The sequence below is a fragment of the Passer domesticus genome, chromosome 9 (genome assembly GCF_036417665.1).
Source record: "Passer domesticus isolate bPasDom1 chromosome 9, bPasDom1.hap1, whole genome shotgun sequence".
Taxonomy (NCBI): Eukaryota; Metazoa; Chordata; class Aves; order Passeriformes; family Passeridae; genus Passer; species Passer domesticus.
In genome coordinates this window covers 8,781,457-8,790,346 of record NC_087482.1, presented here as the reverse complement: position 1 = coordinate 8,790,346, position 8,890 = coordinate 8,781,457, and the positions used below count along the sequence as shown (strand labels likewise).

At 46.9% G+C, this 8,890-nt stretch overlaps 1 protein-coding gene and 1 long non-coding RNA gene across 5 annotated transcripts in view; one reads left to right on the top strand and one right to left on the bottom strand.

Moving 5' to 3' along the window:
• The window catches only part of LOC135307124 (uncharacterized), a 142,130-nt gene that overhangs the window by 31,151 nt on the left and 102,089 nt on the right, over positions 1-8,890 (top strand). The gene's annotated exons all lie outside the window — the stretch shown is intronic.
• Positions 2,097-6,265, bottom strand: LOC135307603 (uncharacterized). 2 transcript variants are annotated; one of them, XR_010368314.1, is made up of 3 exons: positions 5,960-6,265; positions 4,626-5,191; positions 2,097-2,464 (listed from the first exon to the last, which is right to left on the bottom strand). It is a non-coding gene; the product is annotated as an uncharacterized LOC135307603 (long non-coding RNA). The 2 variants fall into 2 exon arrangements; XR_010368316.1 differs by lacking the exon at positions 2,097-2,464 and adding an exon at positions 2,852-4,284.

Here is an 8,890-nt window from a genome sequence, read left to right as displayed (position 1 = left end):
TGTAAATTAGCATTACTATAAGTCTGCAGTCACTTTGAGGTTGCCTATCTCCTGCTAGGAACTTAAATCAGCTTTGAGTTGTATTAAACTGTTAGAATTAGGTCTTGAATGCAGACTCTTAAAGACTTCAAAAATCATTATGCTTACAAGAAGCTTCTGTTCTGGGGAGGCTCGAGACCCTTTTGTAACTCTGGGGAAGAAAGGAGTGCTTTCATTTTAATATGCATTCTGTTTGTAAGTAGTAACAGACCCTATTGATGTAAAACTAACTGTGATCATGTGGAGAAATCAAATAAATAATTTAAAACTCTTTGTTTCTCATTTAATGCAATCCAAGAGCTTCAACTCTTCATATTTGAAATGAAGGAAATTCCTTCCAATGGTATCCTGGCCCTGCTGAGGCAGTGGGATTTGTGCTGCTCACTTCAGAGGGGCCAGGAACTGAGGATCAGGTGGAGGAGGTGGTGAGTGGAGTCTGTGACCCGTCCTCACTCAGCTTGGTGGGGTAGTGCTGAAATAAATTGAGTTCTAGAGTCACTAAAGAGCAATGAATCCAACAGCCAGATGTGCAGCCAGGGAGAGAGTGACTCCAGCACCCAGATGTGCAGACAGGGAAGCACGGCAGAGGTCCTGGTGGACAATTCCTAAACCCCTCGAGCCCCGGAGAGTGCTGGCAGCTTTGAGACCTTCTGTCCCAGGGGCTGTGTGTCCAGCTGACCCCAGGCAGCCTCAGGAGCTCCTGTCCAGGGCACTTGTGCCCTGCCTGGGCAGGGCCCCGTTTGTCCTTTCCAGGGTCAAGTCCTGGGCTGCTCCGTGGAACCCCCAGGAGCTGGCAGTGCCTCGTGGCCACGGGCAGGGAGCCCCGGACCCCTCAGCCCAGCACCGAGTAAGTACTGCCCAGTTACTCCTTGTCCTCTGTTTGTGTGTCTCAGTTTCCAGCCCTGAAGGATCCTTTGCCACACGTGACCTTCCCAGTGTTTGAATTGCAGTTACACTTTGACAATCACCTGTGGATATTCCATTGTGCCCTGAACTTGGTGCATTTCCAGCCTTTCCAGGAGATTGTAGTGTGTTCTGGAAAGCCTGGCCAAGCTAATGCTCAGCTGTCAGTTAAACTAAACACTATGTTTGCTTCTGTTTTCTACAAATTTTAGGACATTCTTGAATTATTTTGTGGGAATAGTCAACTATGACCTCTTTCTGGAGGGCTGTAATTTCAGGATGCGCATCTTCACCAATTTTTTTTTTTTGGTAGGTAAGTTCCCACTTACCATCATCCTCTGTGCCACTCTCTGAGCTGTGGGAGCCCTTTGAAGGTGATCAGTGAAACATCCTCTAGTGGAAGTAGAAGAATTTGCAGAGCTGTTCTTCACTGATGCTTCTATTCCTGGTTTAGAAATTAGGATTTGTAGAACTTTAGCAGATTTTGAGAAGACAAGAGGTTTGCACGTGGCAGTGCACTCACAGATTGTGGGAATGAGTCGTCATGCAATAAACAACTTCTCAAGCTCTTCTAAATAGCAACTTTTTAAAAACAGGTTCTTTCCCAAGAATTTTTGCCTTTTTTTTTTTTTGGTTGAAATAAAGAAATGCAAGATTAAAAGGACAGAAAAACAAAATAAAGATCTTCAAATGTTTTATCTGTATCTTTCTTCAGATTTTTGTTGACTTAACAATCAATGAATTCTATTTAACTTTGTTTTTTTCCAGTTGGCCTTAATGATTGATTTTGATTCAGAGTTTCATAAAAACAGGTATGGTATTTTAGCATATATTTATTTTAATAGTTGTGTAGTGTTTTATTCATCTCCACCCTGTGTTACAGCTGCATTAAATACACCTTTTCCAAAGGAATCTTTCTGGATTTTTACCCTGCTTAGTGATTTTGGTGCCATATTTTGTTGATGTAAAATTCCTGGAAGGGAACATAGCACAACCAATTTAATAGAAATAGCTGAACCACACAAAAAATTCATTTTAGGTGTAGTTTTTTTAAGTAAGCCTTCTTTCTGTTTCCTATTATTTCAAGAATTAAAGACAAATCCTGTATTACTCAGCAAAAGTAAATCAACTTCAGGATGAGACTGGTCATGAAAGTTAGGAAAATCTTAAATTAATATTTCTGCTGGAAGTACTTCCTCAGCTAAGCAAGACTTAAATGAAAGTTGTGTGTGCATGATGCTGACTTGAAGCCATCACTTCTTCACTTTTTCAAATCTTTAGATTTATCATTTTTGCCATGTGAATAATCACACATTTTTAGGGATAAAATGGAAAAAAAAAACAACAAAACCTTTATTTAGCATTTTTGCAGTAACTGAGATGTGAAATTAGCAGCATGGTTCACGAGACACAGCAGCTGAAAGCAGCCACAGGAGAGTGCAATCCATCAGCTCTGCTGGGTAACGGCACCACTGGAGCTTTCATTTATTTTTCATCCTTGGACACAGTGCTTTAGACAGGTCTGTGTAATGAGCAAAGCAAAAATAATCTGTCTTTAACAAGATGAGCAGAGGAAATTCATTCCAAGGCAAATGAAATATTAGGAGGGCATGATGGAAATGTCTTTTCTCTGCAGTTTCTCAGCTCTGCCACAGCACAGTGCCTGGTTTCTGATGAGGAGATGGGCCCTGGGTGAGTGTCCAGGGAAGTGGGAGAAGCAGGGACCGTGCAGGAGTTCTGTGACTCAGCAGTGGGATCAGAGTGAACCAAGGCTGGAAATTAGTTCATTTAACCATTGCCAGTCTGACTTTGTAGTGATTTTTTATAGGAGCAGAGCTCAGCTGAGTGTGGGGCCCTGAAGGGAGGTGCCCACCCCCTGAGCATCTTCCCCCTCCACCAGCTCCCCATGTTCTCTTGGCTGATATTCCTTCACTTGCTGGCTAATATTTCTTTATGTCCATCTCCAACAAGGAAGAACATTTTTATTTAATGATTCATCCTGTATATTGTCCTTGCCATCTTTCTGGTAGTCTCGTGTCTCTGATTCTGCCTCAGCCCTTACACCAGGCTCCAAAAAATGACTCTGCTGTAATTAAAAATAACATCCAAAAAAACCCCAACCAAACCCCAAAAAACCAACCAACCAAACACACCCCTGCAATCAGCAGAGTTTGAGATGCTTCTGTTGTCCTTCAACCCCTGAAACTGGAAGAGCAGCAACATTTTCCAGCCCAGTGACGAATGTGCTGAATATTCCAATTCAGACTTGGAGCATCCCACGTGTTTATAGCCCTGAATTTTCATGGCATTTCAGCAGGTTTTAAAAATGTCCTTGATTATGTGCTAACTCCTCTGCTATGCCAATCTGTACATCTTCAAAATCTTTTGTTTGTGTATTTTGTGCCTAAAGGAGGAGGAAACTTTGTTTCTGCTCTTCCTATTTTTTTTCTACTAGTACAATATGCAGTTTCCTGGGCTGTTGCAATATTCCATTACCCTCCTCACAAATTTCCAGACTGCCAGCATAGCTTCATGCAAAAAAACCCACAAAAAACCCAAACAAACAATAACAACAACAACAACAAAAAACAAACAAAACAAAACAAAAAAACCACAAACAAACAAAAAAACAAAAACAAAAACAAAAAAAAACCACAAACCCAACCTGTCTATATATTAGTAGTGAACCACAGGGGACATGTCCTCAGCAATTCCTCTGACTGCAGGAATTTGAAATGCCTTTGAAAAAAAGCTGGTGAAAAAGCACTGGCATTTTGGGTCATCTGTTTCTCTTCCCAGATGAGAAAAGGGAGAAACAGATGCCTCATTGAACTAATAAATAAATAATAAATTAAATTATAATAGAAATATTTAACATAAATATATAAATAAATTATTTAATAGAAATACTTAAATTATTTAATATAAATAATGTAAATAATAGTTTATTAATATTGTACTAATAATTATTAATGAAATGTTCTTGAGTTCATGGAGCTCTTCCCTTGTCTCTGACATTACAGTGCAATGAAGGTTATTTTGGCAAAGAGCTTCTTGACCCATGTCCCTTCTGTATCCATTAATAGTGCCAAGATGTGCTTTAACCAGTTGCTGCAAGGTCTTTTTATAGCCAGCCTTGGCCTCTCACTCATCACTGTCCCCTGGGTGTGACATAAAGGCAGCACTCTCCAGGCTGGCCCACAGCTCCTTGGGTGCAATCCCACAGCAACAGCTTCTTTCCTGCACTGAGCTCAGGTCACCTCCCCTCGCTGAGCCAGAAACTTGATTTCAATACACTCTCCGGCACATTTTCCCTTGCTTGAGAAACTAAATCTTATTTGGCTGTTAAAAAAATTATAGCGTGAAATAAAATATAAAATACTTCAAAACATGAGGCAATTTAGTGCTTCCTTTTAATCTAACATGGCAGAGCTGATGGACAATTTCCCTGCAAGTGCCACCTGACGTTGTGAGAGTCCCTTTGACTAACAGAATGTGTCTTTATTTTTCAGGTGGTTTCTTAGATGGCCACAGTCCAGTCAGTGTGAATGGACAAGAGCCTGGACGAATTTATTGATGTATTTATACAGTGACCATGTTAACATCTGGGTTTCAAACACATCACATCACTTGCACAGCCCACAACCAGGAGCAAAAGTGGAAATACCCGTTCCTGCCCTCACCTTTCCCAGGATTTCATATGTGAAACAGCTTTTTAAAAAAATGTTCCAAGTCAGGAGGTGATGCAATGAGCACATCATCGATGAGCACACGCCTGTGGGAAAGACAATTATGGATGTCAAGTGCAAAACTTTCATACCATCTGTCAGCTTGAACAGGAGCAAACAATGATTGCATAAAGAGAGGAGGAATTGTATGCATTTTCTTGGAAGTGTGCAAAGCCTGGTGAATGTTTTTGTAAAGTGGTTTAGTAACACTTTTTCAGTAAATAAAATATCTATGTCTCAAAGACCTAAATGTTATCAGGTCATTTTATTGCTGAATACCAGTTTTTAAGCAGCTGCTGGAAAAATATGGAAGAATAAAAAGGAAAGCTGAAGGGTATTTTTATTGTAGTCATTTACTGATCTCCACTTCTCTTGCATTAATTCCTTCTCAGGAAGAAATTTTTCCGCTTCTGTGTGGAATGGGCTGAAATGGACATCACTGTGGGAGTTGTGGTTGTTCACAAAATGTGGGTTATGAGGAGCTGTAACAGCTGAGGGATTGGATGGCCCAGGAAGGGAACCTGAAATGATGGGAACACATGGATGAATACCTCAGTGGCAGAGACAGCAGAGAGGAGTCATAAATAAAAGTGGGGAAAGGAAAAGGTTGGGCATATTGCTGAAGCAAAAGAGAAAAATACTGTTTTAACTTTTTTTTTAGTAGATGGTGCAGTTCTGTGCAAGGCAGTTTGAAGATGTGTCAGGTCAGGGTGGAGGGATTCTGCAGAGAACTGCAGCTGCCAGCAGTGTGATTTCAGCTGTGGTTACACACAGCACTGGATGGGAGAAGATCTGTGGTGTGGCACCACTGGTGCCAGCGCAGGGACAGAGCATTCTCTGTGCCAGTGATGGTCCACCTGCAGTTTCGTGCTGTGGGTGTGATATCACCCCCTGTGACTGGAAAACCCCAGGTGTTTATTTATTCAGGATATCCCCACAATGCCATCCTCATGCTTGCTGAGTGAACACACAGGGTGGGGTGTGCTGGCTGCTGCCTCAGTTCTTGTGAACTTCATGATGAGGCATCTTTTCCCTGTGCTTCCCAACTGCCCAGCCTTGTTTTCACTCTTTGGATCATTTTCTTCAAGCAGTTTGTACCACGCTCTGTTTATCCTTTCTTTCAAGCTGCCACATCACCCCTACATCACCAGAACCTGCCTGACTTGTCTCAGGAGAGGGTGGCCTCAGTTTAACCCTTTCATTCCTGATATTCAGTCTGGCAGGTGTTGTGGGACCTGCACCTCTCCTGCCCAGGAAGATAAAAAACTAATTTTTAAATCATTTTTTACCTCTCCTGCCCAGAGCTGGGATGTGACACTGCTGTGGCAGTGCCACCCAGGTCCCCTCAGAGGGACATGGTGTGGCTCTGCCCCATTAACCCCACGTGTCACAAGGCTGAGGCGTGTCCCCTTCTATCCATACCATCAAGCACTGGCACCTCATCACTGCACCCCAAAGATTGCCAAGTGCTGCACCCAGCTCAGCGTTCCCCACCCATTGTTTGCTGCCCGGGAGCATTAGACATCACCTCTTGCTTTTCCACCCTTCAAAAGCAAAAGAAGCAGGATAATGTTACTTAATGAGAGCTGAGCACATCCTCACCTTTTCCTGATCCCTCACTCTCAGCCCTTCTTGTTCCCTACTTGCAGTACAGTCGAGAGGCAACCAACATGGCAATTTATTTGGGTTACAACATTAAAGGATTTTCATTTTATGAGTCATAAGTACAGGAAGCAAAATAAGTGAGTTCATTAAGCCTGTGTTTACTTGTTCTTTTTGCAAATGCCATTTTGTCACATTCTGCAGTTCCACACAGACCAAAGCAAAGTGAAGGCAGGTGGACATGGACATGCCTAAAATGACAGAGTAGCAGCAGCCTTTAAAGGGATTATTTTATCTGAAATAAATAGTTCAAACAAATTAATTCTACCCTTGAGTAAATGAAGCTCAACACGCCTTTAACAGCCCTTCTGTGTCGGTGAGCAGCCCCAGCCACCTGCAGGTGAGGCAGCGGCTGTGGGGTGATGGTGCCACAAAACTGACCGTGACCTCCCGTACAGAAGGGGAGCACTGAGTGCTTCTCAGCCAGATTTCAGTGAATATCAGTAATTTCACACAGGTTTGGCACCTGGGTTTTTTAAAAAAAGACAAAACCTGCTGCCAGAGGGATGGCAGGGAAAGTGAAGGAGGAGGGGGATGCTCGGTGCAGGGCAGCGCTCTCGCAGGGCACAGCGAGCAGACAGGTCTTTGACACTTATTTATGCGTGGGAAGGGCTGCAGGAGTGCGGGGCCGCTCAGGGGAGGTTGGAGCTGCTCACACCATCCTGCCCCGGCTCCCGACACACGGAGCAGGGGGAGTTAGGCTTGGATTTGGGAGATTCGGGGGCGATTTCCACGCTGCAGCCCAGCGTGTCCCGCAGCTCCAGGAGGGGAAGCAGCGATCCCTGCCTGCGGTGCTGCTCGCGGGCTGGCCTGCGCCGCTGCTTTCGCTTCATGAGGGCGATTCAAAGGCTGCACCAAGAGCTGCTTCTCGGCGGGACCGTGCGGCTCGGGCAAGAGCTGCCGGGCCGGGGAGGGGAGGGCACCAGGGAAGCCGTGAGGAAGCCGTGAGGAAGCCGTGAGGAAGCCGTGAGCGGCGTTACTGCGGGCCCTGCGAGCGAAGCGCCGTGGGGCTGTGGGGCCGTGCCCGCCGCAGGTCACCCGGATGGAGCACATCCCCGCGGCTCCTGCGAGCGAAGCGCCGCCCCGTGAGGCGGTGAGGCCGCGGGGCTGTGGGGCTGCGGGCCGTGCCCCGCCCCGGCGGGGCCGGGCGCTCGGCGGTGCCGTCAGCGGAGCGCCGAGCGCGGCCATGAGCGCGGTGCTGCTGCTGCTGCGGGCCCTGTGCTCCGCCCGGCCCCGGCCCCAGCCCCAGCTCTAGCCCCAGCCCCGGGCCGGCCCCGCCGCCTGCGCACGGCCGCGCCCCGCCGCGCCTTCGCCAAGGAGCTGTTCCTCGGCACGCTGCGCAAGGTGGGTCCGCGGGGGGCGGTGGGGGCCGGCCGCGCCCGGGGGTCGCTGCCCTTTCACCGGCGGACAGCGGGGCTGGCACGCACCGGGGGCTCGTCCGCAGCAGCGCCAGGGCCTTTCCCAGCTGCTCATCCCAGCCCGGGCTGCGGGCGTTGCTGTGAGCCCTCGGCAGGGCCCGGCCCGGCCCGGCTGCCCCGCAGCCCCCGGGTCCAGCCCTGCGGAGCTCCCTGCCCTGGCTCTGTGTGCCCCTCAGCTGCAGCCGGGTAACTGAAGGGAGCCTTTGCACACAGAACAGGCGATGGGGCTCAGAGTGACCCAAACAACGCCGAGAGCCCCTGTGCCTGCCAGCCCCGCGGGTCCCCTGGGCGCTGCCTGTCGCCGTGCTCCCCCTCTGGGCATGCCGCTGAACTTGGATCGCTTCGTCCTCTGGTTGTTCTTCAAGGATGGAGGCTTCATGTAAATCTCTGCCTACAGTTCTGGTAGGAAAGATCGGTGTTCTTGTGGTGCCTTGAGATGCCACTGGACAAAGAAGTTAAAATCTGAGATGGAACGCTGTATTAAGCAGAGTTTGTTACTGCAGGGCTTAGAGTGTGCATTTATCAGAGATTGCAGGGTGAAGTAAACGGAAAGAAGGAATAATTCAAATCCACTGAAATGAGTTGAGCAATAAAGTCTCTTTCAACAGAGCTTGTCAGATAAGGTGTTAAAACAGGCAGCACTCAGGCTCCACTGTGTTAAACCCCTCTACAGATGTGTCTCGGGTGTTTCTTCCCTCAAGTTTCAACACAGCAGCTTTCTGAAAACCTCTAACATTTCACAGGTCCTGAATTTTTGATGCTGATATATTGCTCAGAGTACCATGAACAGATTTGTGTGGACAGAGATAAATTCTTCTGTTTAAAAGGGGAAAGGCAGTAAAAATCAGAAGTGTTCTTCTCACGTAGCCTCCCACTCCTTGTGTTCCTTGTTTGTATTTTTTACCAATTCCAACCTGTCAGGCTGTGCTGCTTCCAGTTCATGGCCAGAACACCCTGGGGATGATAAGGAGTGGTGGGGCTCACTCACCTTTGTCCTCGAGGCATTAGCAGGTGAAACGTGCTGGGTGTTCGCAAGGGACAGTGCTCATGGGCTGAGCTTTGGAAACATCAAACTCATTTTTATCAGTCCCTGAATAGGGTTAAAACTCATGGGTGATGAAGAACTTTTGCATCCTCGTG